This window comes from Chrysochloris asiatica, unplaced genomic scaffold, assembly GCF_000296735.1.
Source record: "Chrysochloris asiatica unplaced genomic scaffold, ChrAsi1.0 scaffold00108, whole genome shotgun sequence".
NCBI lineage: Eukaryota > Metazoa > Chordata > Mammalia > Afrosoricida > Chrysochloridae > Chrysochloris > Chrysochloris asiatica.
Window position 1 is genome coordinate 3,519,030 of NW_006408626.1, and position 26,129 is coordinate 3,545,158.

Consider the following 26,129-nt stretch of genomic DNA (forward strand, 5'->3'; position numbering starts at 1 on the left):
AGTCACAAAATGAGTCATTAGAGTCAGGGACAGAATTCAAACTGAAACCACAATCCTGCTTCTCAATAGAACTGCCAACTGCGTAGTAATTGAACATCCATGCACGAGTTTAATCAAATTGACTTCTTTGGGTCTCATGTTCCCTGCTTAGATACGATCCACACTACCTTGGATGCTTCTTTCTCATTCTGTCTACAATTTAACTATCCACCTGTCTACGTTTATGAAGGAAGTTTAAAAACCTGCCTGAGGCTTCCATCAAGGTTGAATGTTGAGCTTCAAAATTGTATAATTTGAGTACTATAGTGACTTTGAATACTGGTCATTCCAAAGGAGTGCAAATGACCCTATCTCAAACAGCAATATGCAAGCTTCCCATATTCTTTTATTTAGCTTAAGTCCGTTATTGGGTCCTTTTTGGGTTTGGTTTCATTCTTTTTTTACTTTAGACTGTTACATATTGTTGTTTGATGCTGTTGAGTCATGGGGACCCCAGGTACAGTAGAACAACATGCTGTCACATCTTATACCATTTTCATAATCACTGCCCTAAGTCCATGTTTGTGGCCATACTGTATTCTAAGTACATTACAACTTAGTGGCTTTATCTTCCAGCACTATCTAGGACAATATTCTGTTGTAATCTAGAGTTTTCATGAACAAATGTTTTAATTAGTCCATGACCTTTCTTCCTAGTTTTAGTCCAGAAACTTTACTAAAATCTGGCTAGTATGACCTTGCTAGTATTTGAACTACTAGTGGTAAAACTTCCAGCAGAAGTGCAGCACACCAGCCACCACAATACAACAAACCAAAAGATGTTGTTGCTAAGTGCCGCCGAGTCAGTTCCAACCCATTGCAACCATGTATAGGGTTTCCTAGGAGCGTTTGGTGAGCTTGAACCACCAACCTTGAAATTCAAATGGCTTTGCAGTCTGGTGCATTAACCCACAGCACCACATTGAAATATGTTGTTGCTAAGTACCGTGGAGTCATAGTGACCCTGCACAGGGTTTCCGAGGCTGTACATTTTTACAGGAGCAGAAAGCCTCATCTTTCTCCAACGAAACCTCTGGTAGTTTCAAACTGCTGACCTTGAGATTAGCATCTCGATTTGTAACCACTATGCTACCAGAGCTCCTTCACACTGAAAGATAGGTGGTTGTAATTTAGGCAATTTAAGTTAATGAGACCTTCCTTGAGAGAGAGCTAAAAAGAGTTGGAATAATACTCATGGAACTCTTCATTATTTTGGGAAAGAACTCCTGAATAAGAAAATAACCACAAGCCAGGGTGCCAAAGGCAGTGCAGTAGCTCTGTAGGATAAACACTGGACTGCGAGCCTCCAGGTATATGGTTTGAGCTCACCAGCTACCCTGTAGGGGAACGATGAGGATTTCTGCTCCCATAAGGATTCACAGCCTCAGAAACCCAATACAGGGCCACTGTGTGAGTCAGAACCCACTCGAGGAAACTTAACAACAGTTAACAAAAACAAGGGTGCCAAAGGCAAAGTTTTCAAAATTCAAAATTTAACTCGGGAATATATTTATTTCTTAACCATCATGGGGTTGTTATGTTCTATCACACTGGACCACTGTGAGTCAAAAATTGTTTATCTATCTATCTATCTATCTATCTATCATCTATCTATCATCTATCTATATCTATCTATCTATCTATCTATCTATCTATCTCTATGTAGATATAGATATACATTTCTGTGTCCCCAGCTTCTATCAAAGTTTGTATGTAATGTGTTCTCAACCTGAGTCGGTACTGACCTGATGGCACCTACCAACAACAACAACAACATACTTGTTGAGTAAATAATTCCTCAAACTCTCTATAATTACTCAGAAAGCAAATGAAATGACTGGTCATTTGAAAGTGATACTGGGAGAGTCAAGGGACAAAATACATACAGTTTATGTAATAATGTGGTGATGGAATATGTAGTAATGGAATCTTGGTGTGGTGCTGTGGGTTAATGTGCTGGACTGTGAGGTTGGTTTGAACCACAAGGTTGGTAGTTCAAGCTCACCAGCCGCTCCTTAGAAACCTTAAACAGGATCACTACAGGTCTCAATCGACTCAACGGCACTTAACAGCAACAACAATAATGTAGTAATGTCAAATAGAATATTCACTGAGAGAGGCTGTCTGATGCTAAAGTTAGTAGACTAGAAGTCAGAAATGCTAATTTTACTTATTAGGATCAACACATGTTAATTATAGACACAAGCCCAGACAAACACTCACTGTGAAGCTCAAAATGGAAATCGGATGGAAACAAATCCTGAACCCTCTGGAAAGCTTTGAATTGCTACAACTTAAATATTACCTTGAGCTGATATGAAGCTGAATGAAAGGTGTTTTTATGTGAGAACAGTTGGCTACTCACACAGGTAGGTCCTCACCAGGTTGGTTTGCTATAGAATACATGATGTACAGTTAAATTTGAATTCTAGCAAAACAGTAAGTTTGTAACATAAGTACATTCCAAATTATTCATTGTTTACCTGAAATTTAATTTCAAATTGTTTATCTGAGATTCAAATAAAAGTATTTTTATTGGTTTAATATGGTAGCCCCTCCATCAGAAAAATTGATTTGGTTCAGAGCTGACTTTCAGTATTATAGCCAGAAACCTATTGTTTTGCAGAGGTTATAGGTCAGGCCATTTATTATTGATTAGAAACAACTGTCAAGAGAACTAAGCTATCCAAATTGAGATTCGCTGTACATTTTCCCCTGAGGTAAGTTAAATATCAAACAAATTTAAATGCAAAATAGATCTTGTGAGCAAGTTCTCCCATATTCAAAGGATGCCCAGTCAAGGAATTAGCAGTGTCCGGCTGCCTGGTAGGAACACTGTCACCATTTTCTTGTACAATTCTCCTTTTCCACAATTGGCTGTGGAGGATGAATCCACCTGCCCCACCCTCTTCTGACTGGTACATTATATTTCTAAAACTAAAATTTCTATCTTAGTGTAATTCAATTTATTCTTGTTGGACTTAGAACAATTCTGTCTCTTTAATTTGACTCTACAAATATTTGTTATGATCTATCATATCTTAATTTTAACACTGAGCCTCTTATGTTAATCTTGTTTTCCATATTTTCATCTTCATAGGAGTAGCCTTCCTGTGATCCCATATACTAAGCACATATGCTAAGTTTATGACTAAGATAAACAATAGAACAGAAGGACACTGTTTTAAAGGCTTAAAGAAAGCCAAAGAAAAACAGGAATTTTCTGAGAATTTAATTTCTTTTCTGATTGGCTTACCTCAGGAAGTAAAAGAAGATAACCTTAAAATAGCCTGTATGGATCCAGAAAAATAATAAGCAGTTGGACACAATAGTATCCTCTTAATAATAGTCTGATCAGAGTCCCAGAGACTTCAATCTCAAACTAAGGAAACAGGTACAATCATAAGCATAAAAATGAATAAGAATTTCTTTAGAAGTTCTGCCAAGACAAATCTCTGCTGACAAAGTAGATTCAGCAATGACTTCTTGAACCTCAAGTCTCCAAAGAAGGAAGGAGCAGTTAAAATACTAGAGGGAAAGGCATTTGTTTTTTTTCTTTATATTCCTGAGAAGCAGTTATAAAGGATAAATTTGTCCAGAAGGCAGAAAATGTATCATTAGAGCCTCTGAGTGCTCCACAGGGACCAGTTTTAAACATCCTTGGGTGATATCTAAAGAATTCACCTTCGACATAGTAAGGATTAGATTTTATAAATTGATCCTGAACATTTTTAATCAGAGCAAAAATTCCATCAATGAATGTTATTGGATAACTGACAAGTGTAGGTGTATACATTAATATTTAGAAAATGAGGGATTTCTGATATAAATTGTAACAATATATGCCTATTTTCTACTTTAAAATTCTATTGGTTTCTAATTAATTCTGTTTAGAAAGTATAAATGATTCTCACTTGATGTCAAATTATGATTCAAATTCACAAAATGCTCCCTCTGAAGAAATGAGATACAACTTAGAAATTTCTTTTAAATTCAGAAAATAGTTTCAAAGAGTTACCTTTAAAAAACAATAACATTTTTTAAACATTTTAATAACATTTTTTAAAAAGTATTCTCAGGCACTAGAGCAATAGATGTTGTGTATCAATCGATCGATAGATAGATAAGTGTTGTTAAGTGCCATCAAGTTGGTTCCAACTCATAGTGAACTTGTGGTTCACAATACAGTGCTGATACTATAGCACCACTTCAGAACTCCTATATATACATATAGTTATCTAGATAGATAGAAAGACTTCAGGTATGGTGCTATGGGATAAAGCACTGGACCACGAGGTCAGTTTGAACAACAAGGTCAGCAGTTCCAACTCACCAGTCGCCCCTTAGAAGCCCTATACAGAGTCGCTGTGAGTTGGAACCAACTTGATGGCACTTACCAGCAAATGTATAAATATAAACACAAGTATATATATATATATATATATATATATATATACTCTTCTTATAAGATTTAGGCAATTCAGAACTTCACACAAAGATCCTTGCTCAGTGTTACCAGTCTTTTGATTAAATATTTTGAGGAAAGAAATAGGAAAGAAAGGAAAGAAAGCAGAAGCAGTTATTCTAATGAAAAAAAAAGTAGGACTTCCAGCCTATTTATAGTATTAAAATATATAGACTTTAAGGGATCATTTGCTCAACAAGTGTGTACTGAGAGCATATTACATAAACACTGTGATAGAAGCTGGGGACACAGAAATGAGCAATGCAGACAGGGATCCTTCCTCCTGGGATTTAGAGTCTAGCACTCTTCTGTCCAATATGGTAGTCACTAGTCACTTTGGGATGTTAAAATTAAACAAAATTGAAATTCATTTTCTCAGTCACACTACCCACATTTCAAGTGTTTAATGTTACAGAACATTTGCATCATCCAGAAAATTCTATTTAACAATGTTGGTAGTGAGAGGAACAAATAGTAATCAAATCAAAACATACTAAATATAATTATTATAAACTGTGATAAATACTCTGAAATTAAAGTTCAAGGTGCTCTGACAACAGAAAACAGGAAGATTTGAACAAATCTGGGTTATCAGAGAGAAGATGTTTCTGAGGAAGTAATGGCTGAACTGATATGGAAAGGAGTGGGAAGTAAATAGGTAAGGGTCTGAGGGACAGAAATGGTCAAGGACATGGGAAGAGCATGAACAATTGTCCTGAGGACTCTGAGGATATGAAGGAATGCTAGTGAACTTGGAATAGCATAATTATATTTGTTGGATGTTCTATACAGAATTGAATATCCTGATGTGGCACTGTGGGTTAATGCATCAGACTGCAAAGCCATTTGAACTGCAAGATTGGTGGTTCAAGCTCACCAGCTGCTCCTCAGAAACCCTATGCATGGGTCATAACTGACTCAACGGCACATAACAACAATAACACTGTGAAAGCTGAGTTTATAACCAACCCTTTATTGGCTACTTTCCTTTTCCACCATGCTTTGGCCATTTTCCTGCTAGCATTCCCTGAAACTTCCAAATCAGAGGCTGATTCTGGAAGAACCACACAAAACACAATTCTACATTTTTTTTTCAGACGAACAGTACTTTAACTTGACAGAGATATCACACAAAAAGAAAAATGTAGTCCAAACACTCAACAGTTTAGATCCTAAAATCCTGACCAAAAGTTAGCAATCAAACATAGCACCATGTAAAGAGGGTAGAGAGTACATGCGGTGTTAGTGGCGGTTAAGTACCATGGAGTCAGTTCCAACTCATAGTGATCCTGTATAGGGCTTCAGAGGTTGTAAATCCTTACAGGATCAGAAAGCCTTATCTTTCTCCTGCAGTGCAATGGTAGATTTGAATTACTGACACAAGGTCACTACAAGTCAGAACCAACTTGACAGCATTTGTGGTGAGCAGCCCAGTTTGTAATCCACTATGCTCTGGTAGCGTAGTGGTTACGAATCGGACTGCGAACCTTAAGGCCAGCAGTTCGAAACTACCAGCCGCTCCGCGGGAGAAAGATGAGGCGTTCTGCTCCCGTAAAGATTTACAGCCTCGGAAACCCTGTACAGGGTCGCTATGGGTCGGATCCGACTCGATGGAACTTAACAACAACAACAATGCTACTAGAGCTCCAATCCTACAGTTAGTTGTTGTTGTTGCTAAGTGCCATTGAGTCAATTCTAACTCATAGTGACCCCGTATAGGGTTTCCAAGGAACTGCTGGTGGATTTGAACTGCCACCCTTATTGTTACAACCTGGTGCTTATCCTACAGCACCACACCAGTGATTGTTGTTGTTGTTAAGTGCTGTCAATTTGGTTCCTACTCATAAGGAGCTCTGGTAGCGTAGTGGTTACGAATCGGGCTGCGAACCTTAAGGTCAGCTGTTCGAAACTACCAGCCGCTCCGCAGGAGAAAGATGAGGCTTTCTACTCCCGTAAAGATTTACACCCTCGGAAACCCTGTACAGGGTCGCTATGGGTCGGAACCGACTCGACGGCACATAACAACAACAACAACAGAGTGATCCTGTAAAGGGTTTCCAAGGAGCAGCAAGTGAACCAACCTTGTGGTTCAAACCCACCTTGCAGCCCAGGGCATTAATCTACAGTGCCACGCAGGACTCCCACATCAGTGATTGTTGTTGTTGTTGTTGTTAACTGCCATTGAGTCAGTTCCCATAGCGACCTTGTATTGGGTTTCTAAGGAGTGACTGGTAAATTGAACCTCTAACCTAGTGACTCAAAATGACTTTACAGTCCAGTACATTAGCCCAGAGCGGTCAATTCCTTTCTGAACTACCACATACATGGGTAAAATGTCTTTTTAGAAGAAGCAGAAACCTGCATAAAACTCAAAGTTGGAGGTGATCCAGGGCACGCTCAGAGGTGTACAGGATAAGTTTTGACAGGTGTTGTAGAAGACTGCTCCCTCCATTTCTCCATTTAGAAGAGTTGAAGTTTGGAGCTACTTATTTCTTGAAAGTGGGTAGAATTTCCATCTAAAGTTTTCTTTGTGGAATTCTTTTTGAGTATACATTCAGCTTTTTAATGATTATAAGATCATGGATAATTTTTCTTACTTCTTAAGTCAGTTATATTTTTTCTGGTCTATTTTAATCTAATTTTTAAATTTTGGGACATATATTTACTACTAGCATGTTTTTCTATTGAAAATACTTTTAATATCTACAAATCCATAGTGATGTCTTTATATTCCCAAAATTATTTATTAGTGTCTTATTTTTATTTGTTATCTCAATCTTTTCAGATATTTGTTAATATAATAAGTTTTCAGAGAATCAGCATTTGGCTTAGTTGATGCTCTCTAGTGGATGCTTGTTTTTCATTAATTTCTGCTCTTTATTATTTTCTGAGTTTATTTTGTCAATCTTTTTCTAATGTCTAGAGATTTGTGTTTGTATTGTTCAACCTTTATTCTTTTCTAATATACATATTGATATTATAAAACTTCCTATAAGAAAACTTTCATTCCATATTTGGATACATAGTGTTCTTATTATTATTCCCATTAAAATATGTTTTAATTTTTATCATGTATTATTGACTAATTAGTCATTAGCAGTATTATTCTTTATTCTTAAAATTGTAAATTCTAGTATTCTATCAGTTCTTGAGTTCAGGCTTGATTCTATTATAATTAGAGAGCATGTTATTAAAATGATTTTGTCCCACCTCATCTTTATGTACTCTGCTTTATAATGTTATATTCCTTTAATAACATTCTTATCAATGGAGAAAATATTGAAGTTGTCAAGGACTTCATTCTTCTTGGGACAACTATCAACACTCATGGAAGCAGCAGCCAATAAACCAAATGACATATTGCATTAGGCAAATCTGCTGCACAAGACCTTTTTAAAGTGTTGAAGAGCAAAGATGTCAGCTTGAGGACTAAGGTGCACCTGACCCAAGCCATGGTATTTTCAATAACCTCATATACATGCGAAAGCTGGACAGTGAATAAGGAGGACCGTAGAAGAATTGATGCTTTTGAGTTACAGTGTGGGAGAAGAATATTGAAAGTGCCATGAGCTGCCAAAAGAACCAACAGATCTGTGTTGGAAGAAGTGCGGCCAGAGTGCTCCTTGGATGCCAAGATTTCTAGACTTTGTCTCTCATACTTCAGACATATTGTTAGGAGGGACCAGTCACTGGAAAAGGATATAATGTTTGGAAAGATGCAGGAAGACCCCCAGAAAGATGGATTGGCAAAGTGGCAGCATCAATGGGCTTAAACATGGCAACAATTGTGAGGTTGGCCCAGGACCGGGCAGTGTTTTGTTCTATTGTGCATAGGGTCACTATGAGTTGGTATCGACTCGATGGCACCTAACAACAACAAAAACAACATTCCTTTCTTTGGAATCTATTGTCCACCAATAAGGGACACTGGAGGAAAACTAGAAGGATTGCAGAGAGGATGAATGTATTGTTTCTTTCCTATTTGCTTGCTATTTGATCGATGTCCCTTTGTCCATAGTTCCATTGATCCTTGTTGGTTCCAGAATCCAACTTGAGTTTTCTTCCCAGAACTAGTCTTACCATGACTCCTTCAGAGGTACCAATCAGGCAGCACTTCCTCCTCAGAGGCCTGAGTTCTAGCTCCATGGGTCCTTCCGCCAAGTTTCTTTTTTTGTTTTCCAGCCTTGGGCAGTATCTCCTTCCTATAGCTATTAATTTGGTGATATTTCCTAGACCATAAACCAAAGCCATTGAGACCCAGTTAATTCCTACTTATAGTAAGTGACCTTTATAGGAGATAATAGAACTGCCCCAGGGTTTTCAAGGTTGTAAACTTTACAGTAGAAGAGTGTCATATCTTTCTCCCATGGAGTAGATATTGGGTTCAATTCATCAACCTTTAGATTAGCATCTGAGTTCTTAACCAATGTCCCACCAGGGCTCTTTGGTGATATTTCAGTGCCTTTCTTTTGTTTTTTTCAGTTCTCTAGAACTTGCTTAACCAATAGCTCCCTACTAGTTAGTATGGTTTCTACTTTTCTTACCAGACTCTGGTTGGTACACTTTATACAAATTTAATCATGTGGAATTTGTCATGAAACCATTTTTGACTCAGATTATGATTTACTTTTAGACAGGTTTTATGTTTTCTTATATTCTATTTATTCAATTTTCTCAATTGTTATTAAAAATCTTCTCTATTCTTACTAATACTTTATTTGTCCTATCAATTACAGAGAGAAATTTTACAACTATCTCTTGCTGTTTGTGCATGTATCTATTACTTCTTATTGTCTTATGAATTCTTGTTTTATATACTCTGAAGGAATATTATTAGGTACATCATAATTTAAGAAGTTTGTAACTTTTAAGAATTTTATAACTTCTAAGTTGAATTAAGGAGTCCTGGTGTAACTCTGTGCATTAATGTGCCAGACTGCAAAGCTGTTTGAACTGCAAGGTCAGCAGTTCAAGCTCACCAGCTGCTTCTCAGAAACCCTATATAGGGTTGCTATGGGTCAGAATCGATTTGACGGTACTTAACAGCAACAAATTGAATTAAAACCTTCATCATTATAAGATAGTTCTTTTTACCTTAGGTAATACTTTCCATTGCCTAAACTAAACTTTTCATCAAATAATAGTTAAATTGTGTGGATTTACTCATATTGACTATTTTAAATGTTATGTTATGAAATTATATTCTCAATAGTTTTATGTTTCATGCTATTTTTGCTTAATATGATGTTCTATGTATTTGAAGTGTGTCAACTTATATTGTTATGTAATATTCTACTGTATAGTTATATTTCAATTTAGTAATATGCTCTATGACAGAAGTTTTTAACAGTTGTTACTATTGCTAAATTGAAAAATTGGTCAGAACATTCTTGAACATGTATTTTGTGTAGAATAGTTTCTCCAGGGCATATACTTAGTAGTAGATTTGGAGGGTCATAGGGCATGCATATCTTCAGTTTTCCACGCAATGTCAAACCATATTGAACCGATTTATACTCCCACCAACTGTGCATGCTATCTGTAATTGCTTTGTAACCTGGCAAACAGTTTATGTACCCGGCTATGTAACATAAGCACTAAACTGTGAATCACAAGATGGGCAGTTCCTTGGGAGAAAGATGAGGCATTCTGATTCCTCAGGCACTTAACAATAACATCATCTATAATCCTATTAAATAATAATAATGACAATAATAATAAAAAGAGCAAACCCATTGTCATCAAGTCCATTCTAATTCCTGGCAACCCCCCGTGTGAATATATTTGCCTATTTTTTTTTAATCTGCTTAACCCCTGAAGTCTTCTGTAGGAACATTATTATCATGCTAGTTTTTTGTTTTCCATAGTGTATCTGCTCATTTACTTACCTAAAAGATGGTGATTCAAACCCACCCAGTGAATCTAAGGAAAAAAGGCCTGGTAAAGTGTTTCCATAAAGATTGTTGTTGTTGTTGTTGTTAGGTGCCATCGAGTTGGTACCGACTCATAGCGACTTTATGCACGGCAGAACAAAATAATCCTGGGCCAACCTCACTACTGTCATAAAGCTTACAATCAAGAAAATCCTATGGAGCAATTCTGCTCCGTATCACATGGAGTCTCCATGAATTGGAATATACTCAAACAACCATCTGTGCATGTCTTTGTGTGTTTAGGATCACAGAAGATTGCAGAGAGATACAGGAAGTTTATATATACTCACCTATATACAGTTTTTCCTATAATTAGCATTTCACATTGCTTTGGCAATTTTTTTACTCCTGATGAACTCACACTGACATTATTATTAACTATAGTTCGTAGTCTACATTTGTTGTTGTTAGGTGCCATCGAGTCATTACTGATTCATAAGACCCTATGCACAACAGAAAAAAACACTGCATGATCCTGCACTAACTTCATAATTGTTGCTATGTTTGAGTCCATTGCTGCTGTCACTGTGTCAATCCATCTGGTTGTGGGTCTTCCTCTCTTTTCGGACACTCCACTTTACTGAACATGATAACCTTCTCCAGGGACTAATTCCTCCTGATAATATGGCTGAAGTATAAGAGACAAAGTCTGGCCATCCTGGTTTTTCATGAGCATTCTGACTGTACTTTATCCAAAATAAATTGGTTTGTTCTTCTGACAGTCCATGGCACCTTCCATATTCCTCTCCAACACCACAACTTAAATGCATCAATTCTTCTATGGTCTTCCTTAATCACTGTCCAGCTTTCGCATGCATATGAGGTTATTAAAAATACTATGGCTTGGGCTAGGTGCACCTTAGTCCTCAAGCTGGCATCTTTGCCCTTCAACACTTTAAAAAGGTCTTGTGCAACAGATTTGCCTAATGCAATACATTGATTTCTTGACAGCTGCTTCTGAATCTGGCTTGAACCTTTGGGAGTTCTTTGTCAATGTATGGTTGCTGTCATTTTTATATTATCTATAGCAAAATTTTACTTGCAGCAATATTAATGATATTGGTTGATGATTTTCACATTCCATTTGGTTGCCTCTCTTTGGAATAGGCACAGATATGGATCTCTTCCAATCATTTGGATAGGTAGTTGTCTTCCAAATTTCTTGGCACAGATGAGTGAGTTCCTCCATGCTGTATCAGTTTGTTGAAAGATTTAAACTTGTTTTGCATCAATGTCCAGTGCTTTGTTCTTTGCCAATGCCTTCAATGCATCTTAGACTTCTTCTTCCTTCAGTATCATTGGGTCTTGATCATGTACTCCCTCTTGAAATGGATGAACATCGACCAATTCTTTTTGGCAATGACTGTATATTCTTTCAATCTTCTTTTGATGCTTTCTACATCATTCAATATTTTGTCCAATTTTCCATGATTCATACTTTGTATATTCCATGTTCCGATTATTGATGGATGTTTGCAGCTGTTTCTCTTCATTTTGATTTATGTCCCATCAGCAAATGAAGGTCTCCAAGGCTTACTCTAGTCTCATCATCACAGTCAACTTTACTTCAAGGAGGAAGCTCTTCCCCAGAGATATACTGAGTGCCTTCCAACTTGAGGGGGTCATCTTCTGGCATTATATCTGACAATATTCTGGTGCTTTACATCATATTTCAATATTCTGGTGCTATCTGACAGTGTCCCACTGCTATTTATAAGGTTTTCAGTGACTAAATACTCAGAAGTAGTCTGTCTCTCCTTCTTCCTAGTCTGTCTTCATCTGGAAGCTCATCTGAAACCTGTCCACTGTGTGTCACCCTGCTGGTATTTAAAATACCCATGGCATAGCTTCCAGAATCACAGCAACATGCAAGCCACCACTGTACAACAAACTTACAGACAAGTGGTGGTAGTTTACATTAGAGTTTACTAAAGCCATGTGTCTGCCATTAAACTATCATAGAGAATAGTTTTGCTATTCTAAAACTGTCCTATTCTTCACCTGTTATTTTCACTGCACTTTATTGAATCAGCAGTTCTTGGCATTCTTGTACACTATAACCTTCCTTTTTTATCACAAGCTATCCATTCACTCACCACATCTTGAATAGCATTGCTCTTCCTAGTTTCTCCATCTCAATTTTTTTGAGCACTCCAAGACTGTTCCACCAAGGCAGATGAAATTTGAGAAGGTAACAACAGATCCTATCCTATTGCCATTCAAGTTCTAAACCAGTTGAGAAATATATGAAGGCCTCAAACTTACGGAGTTTTATTACTTTTGCTACTAAATTGGAAGTACTGGGGCTTAGGCAACATGGGATTCCTATTGTGTTTCCTCATTTTGTGCTTTCTATTGTCTAATGCCCACATCCTTCCCTCCAAAAGCAGGACTCCCACAAAGAAAAAATAATTCCTGCTTCTTGACGACTATATAAAATGGCAGGCTTCAAAAGGGCTGAGACACAAAGACCTCTTTCCTGATCTTAGCATCAACTAACTTGCTGATTTTCCTTTGAAAGAGAAATCAAAATGTTCTTTCCATAATTGTCCCTTCTTCAGAATGCTGTTGTTTGTTGTTAGGTACTATTGAGTCAGATTTGACTCATAACAACCTTATGCACAACATAACACAGCATGGATGGATTGTCCTGGTTGCTCCCACTATCCCCTTAAAGAATCAGTGAGGTGTAGGCACAATACGCCCATGAAAGGAGCCAAAGAGAGAAAGGTTTAAGCAAGCAAGATTTGTTAAGCATAGATGTTCTTGCAGAGAGGGAAATGGGCTTCTACCTCACAAGTGAGGGGGAGCATCAGGTGAGGCCTTGGTTTCTATCTTTATGCTGTTTTTCCTCTCAGGAGATTACTGGGTCTCCTGATAGTTATCTCCTGCTTTCTACATTTTCTCATTATTATTCAGGGCCCATAATTGGTTGTTTCTTCCTGGGTCTGATGTACTTCTTTCCCACTGCATTATTCTCTTATAATTGTATGCATACGCTAACCATAATATTGACTTATTATAGAGGTATTATGATTAGTTCCTTGGTCACATCAGATCAGTCCTATTCTTCTCTGTGCATAGCTGATTGTTATGGAAGCACCCTTTTAAATCTTTCCTATCACTAGACATTCCTGATGGGTTAGATCATTTCCTGCATTCATTGTGGTTGATTTGTGGTTAGTCCCACTTCCTTGTTTTAACTGCCTAACAAACAGAACAAAGCACTGCCAGGTCCTCAATGTCCGCACAATGACAACTTTTGAGCCCATTTGTTGCTACCTCTGTGCCAATCCAATTTGTTCAGGTCTTCCTCTTTTTCTCCAACCCTCCATTTCATCAAGCATGATGTCCTTTTCCAGGGACTGCCCCTTCCTAACAACATATCTGAAGTCTGAGAGGTGAAGTCTCACCATTTGTATTTCTGAGGAGTATTTTGGCTGTACATTTTCCAAAACAGATGTGTTTGTTCTGGAAGTCCATGAGACTTGACTTTTATCTTTCTTCACCAACACCATAATTCAAATACATGAATTATTTTATAGTCTTCATTATTCATTATCCAAATTTCACATTCATAGGAGATAATCATCTCCTATGAATGTGAAAGTACCATGTCTTGGGTTTGGTGTACATTACTCTTCAAACGGATATATTTGCTCTTCAAAATGAGTTACCCCCATTTCTGTGAGAGTTGAAGAATCAACACAACCTTAAATAATAACTTTTAAAAAAATCTTACATTTCTGGATTCAATCACTATTATAGGATCTGTATTTCTTCTTCATATAATAATAGTCCCATACTCACTCCATTTTTATCTAAGTCATCACTTTGCAGTTGATCTCACTTGTTCTACAACCTAAGCTGTACATCATGGCCACACAATCCAACAATCACCTAATATCACCCAAGAATTTTTGTCCCTTGACTTACTTCCATTCCTTCTTTGCCAATTTCTACCTGAGAATCACCATTCACTACACACTTTTTTATTCCCATGTCTGTGCTTTTGAACATATTTTGAAAAGATCCTAAATACACTAATTATAAATTCAGGTTATTTGAAATAACAAGAATTTAATCCAATTACTGTTTTGCACAACTATACCGTCAGGTCAGCTGTTGTAAAATTCTATTGTCTTAATATCTTGTTTTCAATTCCAACATTATCACCTCCAGCAGATGACTATTCCTCATCTAAATATCAACAGCAATATTGTCTTTCTCTTTTTTCATATTGCCTTATATCATAGTCTTTTCTAGTTCTCGCTTCTCTCTGCAGCTAGATTATTAATCCCCTTTGAATATGAACATTCCTGTCTCTATTACTGAGCTTTTGGTTTTTTGAATGAAGGATAGAATGAGTCTACCTATTGGGAAGGAGTTAGGTGGTAATTCAGACTGTGCATTTGAAGCAGACCCCAAATTAGTATTTTACCACTTGTTATTTCAGCTGCAATTTTCTACATTTTGCAAAGTAATGTATGTCCATTTTACTGTAAAAATGGATTGTCTGCTCAGCATTGCCCTGCTTTAAAATTTTATCCCCTCAAGGAGCTCTGGTAGCGTAGTGGTTACGAATCGGGCTGTGAACCTTAAGGTCAGCGGTTCGAAACTACCAGCTGCTCCGCGGGAGAAAGATGAGGCTTTCTACTCCCGTAAAGATTTACACCCTCGGAAACCCTGTACAGGGTCGCTATGGGTCGGAACCGACTCGATGGCACTTAACAACAACAACAACAACATATGTATATAGGAGTCCTAGTGTAGTGCTATAGAATAAAGCACTGGACTACATGGTCACTTTGTACCACGATGTGGTGGGTGATTCAAACCCACTAGCCTCTTCTTGTAAATCCTATACACGGTTGCTCTGAGTTGAAACCATCTCCACAGCTCTTAACAATAACAACATGTTTATAGTGGTGGTGGTGGTGATGTATCATGGAGTGAGTTCTGACTCCTAGTGGACCCTGTATAGGGTTTTCAAGTCTGTAAATCTTTAAGGAAACAGAAAGCTTCATCTTTCTCACATGGAACAGCTGGTAGTTTCAAATTGCTAAACTTGAGGTTAGCACCTTGATTTGTAACCGCTATGCTACCAGAACTCCTTACGTATATAGCAGAAACTCTATATGATAAAACAGGTTTGACTGAACGTAAGTTTGGCTTAATGTCTGTAGGGACTTCTGGTGTGGTGCTGCGGATTAATGCTTTGGACTGCAAGGTCTGTTTGAACTGCAAGTTTGGGCTTTAAGCTTACTAGATGCTTCTTAGAAACCCTGTGCAGGGTCACTATGAGTTGGAACCAACTCAATGGCACTTAACAAAAACAAACAACAATGTCAATAGGAGCTTTGTTATTGTTTGCTGTCAAATCAGTCCCCCAACTGATGATGATCGCATGTGTTACAGAGTAGAACTCCTCTATAGGGTTATCTTGACTGTAATACTATGGAAGCAGGTTGCCAGATCTTTCTTCCACAGAGCCACGAGGTGGGCTTACACCACCAACTTTTCAGTACACAGCCAACTGCAACTACTTATTACCACCTAAGTTTCTATAGAATCTGACAGATGTTTTCGTTTGTAGTTTTGTTATGGAAACAAACCTATCTAAATGATTTCCTTTGTTTTTCTGGGAAAATATATAAAATATCTGATAAATGACACCTAATCACCTACTAGGAAATTTTGAACGACAGTTAAAATTCACATAACCGGTGGCTAGTAGAAGCAGGAGGCTGCGGCGCCCAACTGGGGTTCGGAGGCATGACAGGGCAGGGGAAGGCGCGCACGGAGGAGGCGTGGCGGAACCCTCGCCCCGGCCCTTTGAGTCGTGACCGGACAGAGATGTGATAATGGATCATTATCAAACCTCAAAGAATCCAAAACCAAAATGTAATTCATTGCTTGGAATGCAGGTGGATCAGCAAAGCAGGGGCCCACTGGAACCAGGTCCGAGGGTTCCACGGGAATGTTTGCCCCAACTTTACAGTTGTCAGTATTGAAAAGCCGCCTTTTTTCTTGAGTAAAATTTCACGAGATGGACGCTTCTTTATTGCTTTTTCTTCAGACCAGACATCTCTTGAAATCTATGAGTACTAAGGCTGCCAGGCAGCAGAGGACCTCCTGCAGGGGTATGAGAGGGAGATACTGTCCAACAGCAATGACCAGCGGTCAGTCAATATCCAGGGCCGACTCTTTGAATGTTTTTTAGTCCTGCTGCATATTACCAACATGGCCGCCATTAGGGAGAGCCTGAACCAGTAGTGTAGCCTCTTCCCAGACGACTGCAGGTGTGTCATCGTGGGCTCAGCTGCCTACCTCCCGGACGAGACTCACCCTCCTTTCTATGAAGTGTATCGGAACAGTGAATCGGTGACCCCCAACCCCCGCTCCCCTCTAGAGGACTACTCCCTGCATGTCATTGACCTTCACACTGGCAGCTTGTGTGACACACACAAATTCAAGTGTGACAAAGTGGTCCTGTCACACAACCAAGTGCTGGACTTGTACAAGAACATCCTGGTCATCTTGTCAGTGCAGCAGAAGACCATCCACATCTTCAAGGTGACTCTTGAGGGCACTTTCATGGACGTGTGGACCATTGAACACTTCTGCTATGAGGATGACCTGCTCACCATGTCAGCTGTCTTTCCCTAGGTACAATGGGACAGTCAGACAGGCATGGCCAACCCCTTTAGGGACCCTTTCATCAACTCCCTGAAACACTGGCTGCTGGTGTACCAGTGGCGCCGGGCAGAGCAGGGTGGCAGGGCAGTGGCCAAGAGGCATTTCTTTCGTATTTTGACCAGCTGTATTGTAGCAGCTGCGCATGAGGAAGATGCAGCTCTTAGATGAAAACCATCTGTTTATCAAGTACACTAGTGAGGACATTGTAACTCTGCAGGTCACAGATCCGTTACAGGCATCTTTCTTTGTTGTATACAATATGGTGACAACAGAGCTGACCTCTGTCTTTGAGAATATGTCTGGTGGGCTTTCGAAGCTCTTTGAGAACTTCTGTGACCTCTTCCGTAACGCTGCCGTGCACAGTGAGGTCAGCTTCCAGAAACAATTTCGCCAAGCAGATCCAATGCTGGTTCAGACACTATCATCAATGCCAAGTATGGAGGGCACACAGAGACCGTGCGCCCGCTGCTGGGCCAGCTTCCCATCAGTGCCCAGACTTACAGCGGGAGTCCCTACCTTGATTTGTCTCTCTTCAGCTATGATGACAAATGCGTGTCAGTCATGGAGCCACCCAAGACTTGAGAAGACCACCCCATCAGATTCTACACTCCGGACTCTGGTCTGCGCAAGTTTGAGATCCAGGCAGACTTAGTGGGCTGCCCCATCAAGCAAACGGTGCGACACCTTGTTGCCTTCACTTTCCCCTCTTTGAGCCTTTCGCCATTTCCGTGCAGAGGAATCATGCCGAGTATGTCATCAAGTTCCACATGCGACACTGCTGCACGTAGATGGTTCACCAAAGCCAGGCTTATCTGGTCTGCCAAGACTCTTGCTTCTGTCTCAGTCGGCTCAGAAGTAGAAGCGTCTAACCACCAGCTCTGTTCCTGTGGATCCAGATGGGTTTACCTCACATGAAACAGTGCCAAAGAGAAGACTTCTGGGTGGGGGCGGATCAGTATACAATCTGACCGCTGAGGGACATGGAGTCCTCTTGCCTTTTCCCTGTGGGAATGCCTAGCATTAATTATGTTCATTTAACTTTTCATTTCCATTTTACTGCTGTGACTGGAGAGCATTACACCCCACCCTTTTCCTGTGGCTTCTTTGATACAAAGGTCTGCAGCTTGAAGCAGATACATCTGTTTGCTCATGAGAGCTCTGTATGTTCTTTCCACTTAGTCAACAAGCAGGGCCATCTTTATAAGCAAAGTAAATAAAACCTTGTTATTTTCCTACTTAAAAAAAAAATCACATATACTTAGAACACAATTTTTATTCTTATTTACAGAAAGCAATGGCTCTACTACAAGATTCAGTTTGAATCAGCACATGATTATAACTGAAAATAGGATATTAATGTGAGTCAACTCTGCTTACTAAGCATTGTTTCTTTCTTGAGAATATATGGGGACATGCAAATCTTGATTAAATTTAAAATTAATACCTAGCTATTATCCAGTACTCTGCAGACAATTTCTGAGATCGCTATGTCTTTCTTGCTTCCATTACTTGGTATAAAGTAAATTGGGTTGCAATAATTTCTGAATGCTTTTTTACCTTTTTGATTGGGTAGGGGCACCCCTGGCAGTTCAACTGCTAACCCAAAAGTTGGTGGTTCAACCTCACTAGCTGCTCCATGGAAGAAAGAGGTGGCTATCTGATACCTTAAATATTTGCAGCCTAGGAAATGCTATGGGGTAGTTTTAGTCAGTTTTATTGGGTCACCCTTAGTTGAAACCGACTCGATAGCAGTGGGTTTACTATGTGGGTTTCTGCTTTAGTTTAATACATTTTACTTGTATGTGCATTAGAATCCTTGAAAAAGAGGCATGTACAATTTAAAAATACAAAGAGACTTAAAAAAATTCATAGAAAAATGGAATTGAAAGATAATAGATTTTTTCCTACAAACTTTTTGAAGCCTCTACTTGTTCCTTTCCACGTATCCTCATTTGAAAGATAATACTCTGTCTGTCTGTCTGTGTCTCTCATATTTGTTGCTGCTTCTGTTGTGAAATGCCTTTGAGTAAGTTCCCACTCATAGGAACTCTGTATAGGGCTTTTGAGGAGGAGTTTGAACCTGTAACCTTGCAGTTAGTAGTCCAGTGTTTATCCTACAGTGTCACACCAGGACTCAGAAAGGTAGAAGACTTGAAAATTTCAATTACATTACATAATGCAGCAGATCCTACTGCTATGACAATAGGAAATAAACTGATGCAAAGTTGTTGCTGTTAAGTGTCATCAAGTCAGTACCGAATCATAGCGATGCTGTATAGGGTTTTCAAGGAGCTGCTAGTGAGCTTGAGCCACTGACCTTGTGGATCAAAGTGACCTTGCAGTCCAGTGCATTAAAGTAAACTACTCATAATTGGAAGAAACAAAGATTTACTTTGGATTCTTAAATCTGACAAATGACAGAGGGCACTACAGAGACTTAGCTACACTGCAAAAAAAAAAAAAAAAAAAAGAATTACCAATCGAAATAAGGAGTTGCTTGAACTACAGGTAAATCTTAATCTTTTATTTAAATTCATATAAAATACTATCTCTATTAGTATCTCATAAACATTAAGAGCATTGTAAATTATTTGCCTTTTAAGAAGCTTCCTTGAATACAGTACATAATAAATTCAGCATTAAAAAAGAAATTTATTAACAAATATCAATTTTAAATCAACTGTCAAAGAAAAAGATTTCATGAAAAGCTAGCTCACTGAAGAGGTCATTCAATTACGTATTCTAATTCTCATGATAGAGAGAGCCTGGATTTGCTCATTCTCTTTCATTACCTCCTTTAACTTAATCTCTTACTCAACCAAATATGTATCTCAGATTTTCTGAATTGAGAGATTCAGCTATTATATATTCAAATCTCAATTTAAGAACATCAATTTTCAGCTCTTTTCTTTCTACTATACCTGCCCTCCCATCACTGCCATTGATTTGATTGCAAATAGCAGCTCTATGTAGAATTTCTGAGATGTAAATATTTACAGAAACAGATAGCCTCATATTTATTTCAGAGTGGTTGGTGGGTTTGAACCACTGACCCATGTTAACAGTCCACTGTCTAACCCACAGCACTACCAGGGACCTTTTATATGTGTCCTGTTGTTGTTGTTTTTGTTGTTATGTGCTGTGGAGTCGGTTCCAACTCATAGCGACCCTGTACAGGGTTTCCGAGGCTGTAAATATTTACGGGAGCAGAAAGCCTCATCTTTCTTCCGTGGAACAGCTGGTAGTTTCGAACTACTGACCTTGTGGTTCACAGCCCAATTTATAACCACTACGCTACCAGAGTTCCTTTTATATGTGTCCTAGAGAAAGCGAATACAAAATACAGGGAGAGAGTGGACACTGTGAACCTACTGAGGATACAGAGAGGTCTGGGAAACAGGTTTCAGTTTCCAAAGAAGAAGACAGCTAGGAAGAACCTTAATGGAACTACTTAGTAGGGGGTGTGCTCCCAGCCCCTTTCATTATGTGGGAAGATTCCCCAGCAATATATGTACTAGGTCAGAGAAAAGAGAAATCATGTGCAAAATTGGATCCATGGAAAGTAGTTAAGTGTCAGAGGAGGGCAATAATTTCATATATGACACAGGAAGTAGATATCAAACTTGTCAGTTTCTCAAGAACAACTGCATTAAATAGTAACTCACATACAAGAGCTCTGTTTCTTGGAAGATGTAGTTTAACAAATTAAAAGTACAAGAAATAAACACATTTGTTGAGAGCACAAGTGTTGGAGTTTAAAGGAACTGAATTCAAACTACAGCTCTGTTCTTTACAGACTGTGTGATCTGAGCTAATTTAGCTAACTCTTTAAATCTCAGTTTCCCCCTATGTTAAAGGAAATAACAGGAATACAACATCGTTGTGAAATATAATTGGAATGTACATAAAAGGCACTCAGTTGGACTAGAAACATATTTATTGATATAGCTGAGTAGTAATTGTTGCTGGGTGCCATTAAGTCAATTCCAACTCATAGTGATCCTGTGTGACAAAGAACAATGGCTTCATAGCATTTTCTTTGTTAGAATTCCATTACAGAAGCAGATCACCAGGTCTTTCTCCCACAGGGCCACTGAGTGGATTTGAACCTATAACATTTTGGTTAGAAGCGAAATGCATTATGAAGACTCCTTATAATAAATGAAATAGTAGTAATAGTAATTCCCCAGTGCCATAGAAGGAGTCTTGGTGTGGTGGTATAGAATAGAAACAGGACTACTAACCAAAAGGTAAGCAGTTCAAACCCACCAGCGACTCCTTGGAAACCCTATATAGATTCGCTATGAGTCAGAACTGACTCAATGGCACTAAACAACAAAAACAACAGCATCAAATACCATAGGATGTTATTGTTGTTGGTAATTTCTGTTAAGTCAGTTTAGACTCATGACAATATTATGTAGGGTTTTCAAGAAGAAGCTTGAGGGTTTTAACTGCCAATCTTTTGGTTAGCCTATAGCACCACACCAGAGGATGTTGTTATTATTATATGCTATCTAGTCATTTATGACTAATAGCGGCCTTACGCACAAGACAAAACACTGCTCGGTCCTGTGCTATCCTCACAGTCATTGTTAAACTTGAGTCCATTGCTGTTGCTACTGTGATAATCGGTCTCTTGGGGGGGGGGGTCTTCCTCTGTTCAGGCAACCCTCCACTTTACCTAACATGATGTCCTTCTGCAGTGACTGGTCCCTCCTGATGATATGTCCAAAGTATGAGACACTAAGTCTCGTCACCCTAGCTTCTAAGGAGAATTCTGACTGTACTTCTACCAACACAGATTTGATTGTTCTTCTAGCAGTCCATTGTTGCTGTTGAGTGCCATTGAGTCAGTTCTGAATTATATATACTCTGTATAGGGTTTCCAAGGAGCAACTGTTGAGTTTGAACTGTTGATCTTCAAACCAATTCAATCTTGAATTCAAGATCAACTGTTGATCTTCAAACCAATCTTGAGGTCCAGTATATGATCCTGCAACTTCACACCAAAACTCAATGATATTTTTTATATTCTTCTCCAATATCATAATTCAAATGAATCAATTCTACAATCTTCCTCACACACTGTCCATATCATGCTATTGAAAACACCATGTGTTGGGTCAGGAAGGCTCACCTTAGTCCTTACACTGATGTCTCTGCTCTTCAATATTTTAAAGAGGACTTGTGCATCAGATATGTCTAATGCAATATGTTGTTTGATTTCTTGATTGTTGCTTCCATGAGTGTTGATAGTGGATCAGAGGACAATGAAGTCTTTGGCAACTTCATTCTTTTCTCCACTGATATGTTTTTCTCCATAAATATTGTTTGTTGGTCCAGTGGTGAAGATTTTTGTTTTTTTTACATTGAGCGGCAATCCATACTGAAGGCAGCGACACTTGATCCTCATGAGTAAATATTGTAAGTCCTCTCTGCTTTCAGCAAGCAAGGTTGTATTATTTGCATATCACAGGTTGTTAATGAGTCTTCCTCCAATCCTGATACGATGTTCTTCCCATAATGCAACTTCTTGGATTATTTGCTCAGGTACAGACTCAATAACTATGGTGAAATACTACAACTCTGGGGCACACCTTACTTGATTTTAAATCATTCACATTTGGAGTCCTGGTGTGGAGCTGTGGGTTAATGTGCTGGGCAGCAAAGTCAGTTTGAATCACAAGGTCAGCGATTCAAGCTTACCAGTCACTCCTTGGAAACCCTATAAAGGGTCGCTCAACAGCACTTAACAACAACAACAACATCAAAATATTTTCTTGTTACATATGAATGATGCCTTTTGGTTTATGTACATGTTCCTCATGAGCACAATTAAGTGTTCTGGAAAATGCTTTCTCCGCAATGTTGTCCATAGCTAGTCATGATTCACACAGTCAAAAGCCTTTGTATAGTCAATGAAGTACAAGTAAACATCTTTCTGGTATTCTCTGCTTTTAGACAAGATCCACCTATTGTCAGCAATGATATCCCTCATCCCACATCTCCCTTTGAATCTGGCATGAACCTCTGACAGTTTCTTGTCAATGTATTGTTGCAACCATTTTGAAATATCTTTAGAAAAAATTTACTTGAATATGATATTAATGAAACTGTCCAATGATAAACACATTCCACTGTGTCACTTCTAATTGGAATGGGTACAAATATAGATCTCTTCCAGTCAGTTGTCCAGGTAGCTGTCTTCCAAATATTGGGCCATAAATGAGTGAGTAACTCCAGTGCTGCGTCAGTTTATTGAAAGATTTCAATTTGTATTCTGTCAATTACCAGAGTATTGCTCTTTACCGATACCTTCAGTGTACCTTTGGTTTCTTCCTTCAGTACCATTGGCTCTTGATCATATGCTATATCTTGAAATAGTTAAACATAACTCTGTATATTCCTTCCATCTTATATTGATGCTTTCCAAATCATTCAATAATTTGCTCAAAGAATTCTTCAGTATTGCAAGCCAAGGATGGCTTTATTTTTTTTTCAGTTCTTTCAGTTTGAGAAATGCTGAGTGTGTTCTTCACTTTTTGTTTTCTAATTCCAGGTCTTTGCAGATTTCATTATAATATTTGACTTTGTTTGCTTGAGCTGCTCTTTGAAATTTTCTGTTCAGCTTTTTTTACCTCCTAATTTCTTCCATTTGCTTTGGCATCTCTACACTGGAGAGCAAGTTTCAGAGAGTCTTCTGACATCCATTTTTATCTTTTTTCCTTCCTTGTCTTAACGACCTTTTGCTTTCTTCCTGTATGATGCTTTTGATGTCATCACACAGTTCTTCTGTCATTAGTATCTAATGCATCAAGTCTGCTCTTCAGATGGTTTCTAAATTCAGGTGGGTTAGTTCAAGGTCAAATTTTCATGCTCTTTAACTTGTTTTAATTTTCCTCAGCTTCGGCTTGAACTTGCCGAATATAGCAATTGATGGTCTATTCCACAGTCTGCTCCTGGCATTGTTTTGACTGATGATACTGAGTTTTTCAACCATCTCTTCCCACATATGTAGTCAATTTGATTTCTGTGTATTCCTTCTGGTGAGGTCTATGTGTATAGTCATCTTTTATGTTGTTGGAAAATGTATTTAAAATGAACAAGTCATTAGTCTTACAAAATTTTATCATATGATCTCCAATATAATTTCTATCATCATGGCCATATATTGCAATTACTGATCCTTCCTTTTTGTTTCCAACATTTGCATTCCAATCACCAGTAATCAGCAATGTATCATGATTGCAAGCTTGATCAACTTCAGTGTTATCATATAATGCCATACCAGAGAATGGTGTCATTATTAAGTGCCATTGAGTCAATTGGATTCTGACTCATAGAACCCCGTTTAGGGTTTCTAAGAGTTTAAAACTTTGTGGTATCAGAAAGCCTCATCTTTCTCCTGTGGAACTGCTAGAAGCCTTGAACCTCAAATCATGTGTTTAGCAATCTGGTACTTATCATATGGAATACTATACTTCTGCACCAAAAGATAAGGGGACATACTTTTTCCTTCATTTTTGATTCATCTGTTTCTTGTATTTTTTCATAATTTATTGTTCATCTTATTCATTAGTTTAAATAAGCTACGTCCTGGGAATATGAAGATAAATTAAGGTATAAACATTATCCATTCTAAAGACCAACGTGTCACTATTTAAGTACACTACTATTGCACATGATTGGAAAGAAGTGTATGTTGTACATTGGTGGTGGTGGTTGTGTGCCATGGAGTCAGTTATGACTCATAGTGACCCTGTATAGGGTTTCTGAGGCTGTAAATCTTTAAGGGAGCAGAAATCCTCATCTTCTCCCATGGTACGGTTGGTAGTTTTGAACTTCTGACTTTGAGGTTAGCAGCCCAACTAATAACTACTATGCTATGAAGTAAATGGCCATGTCTACCTGGCGAGGACAAAGTGTTCAGGCAAGATGTTTGAGTTCTTAGTTGTTTCACAGCTTCCGTTCTCTTCCTTGGTACTTCACTACATTTTGTATTCTCTCTTTTTAGAGCAAGTATAACAGAAGAAGAAGAGATGAAACTTGACCTACTTAAGTTTAAATTTGGGTATGTAAAAAGTGAATTTCTTAACTGAGCTACTGGAAAATAAAAGGACGATAGTGCCGCAGGATAATCAACTGGACTTCAAGGTCAGTTTGAGCCACAAGGTCAGTGGTTCAAACCCTCTAGTCACTCTTCAGAAACCCTACACAGGTTCACTATGAGTTGGAACCAACATGATGGCACTAAGCAACAATAACAACAAAAATACAGGTGGGAAAGGTATTCCAGATCAAGTTGGCAGGATGCCAGTGATGGTGACAGGAACAAATCTGCAAGCTTGGGAGCCATTATAAGTGCAATACAGTCCATCGACTAATTTAGGAAAAGCAAAGGAGACCCTGGAAGAAACAAAAGATCCCTATTCATGAATCATTCGCATCGTGACTAAAATAAGAAGCAAAGAAATTGCAATCTAATGTTCCAGTCATTTTTCTAGTAGGTTTCAAATTCCAATTACCTGTGTGGCATTAGAAAACATTTAATCACCATAAGTCTCTGCTTGCCACCTATAAAATTAAGCTGAAATACCTATCCCACAGAATGAACGTGATGATTAATTAGATGCTATTTGTGAAGGATTTAGCAAAGAGTAATTGTTCAAAATGATTGCAAATATGCAGTTATAACTTGACTAACATGTGATGACTCAAATGGCTGGCAGGCAGGAGTGAATCATGAATGTGCAGGTTTAGGAGGGAGAGAGGAATAATAAGAGTTGCCAGGTTGGCTGTGAGGCACTAAGGTTGGGAGGCTGGAAAGAATATTGAAAGCAAGGTCAACTATATAATTTGTGGACTCAATGCAAAATGAAAATGGGGGCCCTGTGTTATAAAAGCCAGTGAAGATGAAATAGAAGAATTCTACCAACTTCTTCAGTCTGAAATCGATCAAACATGCAATCAAGATGTATTGCTCATTACTG

At 38.4% G+C, this 26,129-nt stretch overlaps 1 pseudogene; it reads left to right on the top strand.

Annotated features, from left to right (window-relative positions):
- The first annotated feature begins 2,355 nt into the window (after positions 1–2,355).
- LOC102811529 lies at positions 2,356–17,924 on the top strand (annotated as a pseudogene).
- The last annotated feature ends 8,205 nt before the right edge of the window (positions 17,925–26,129 follow it).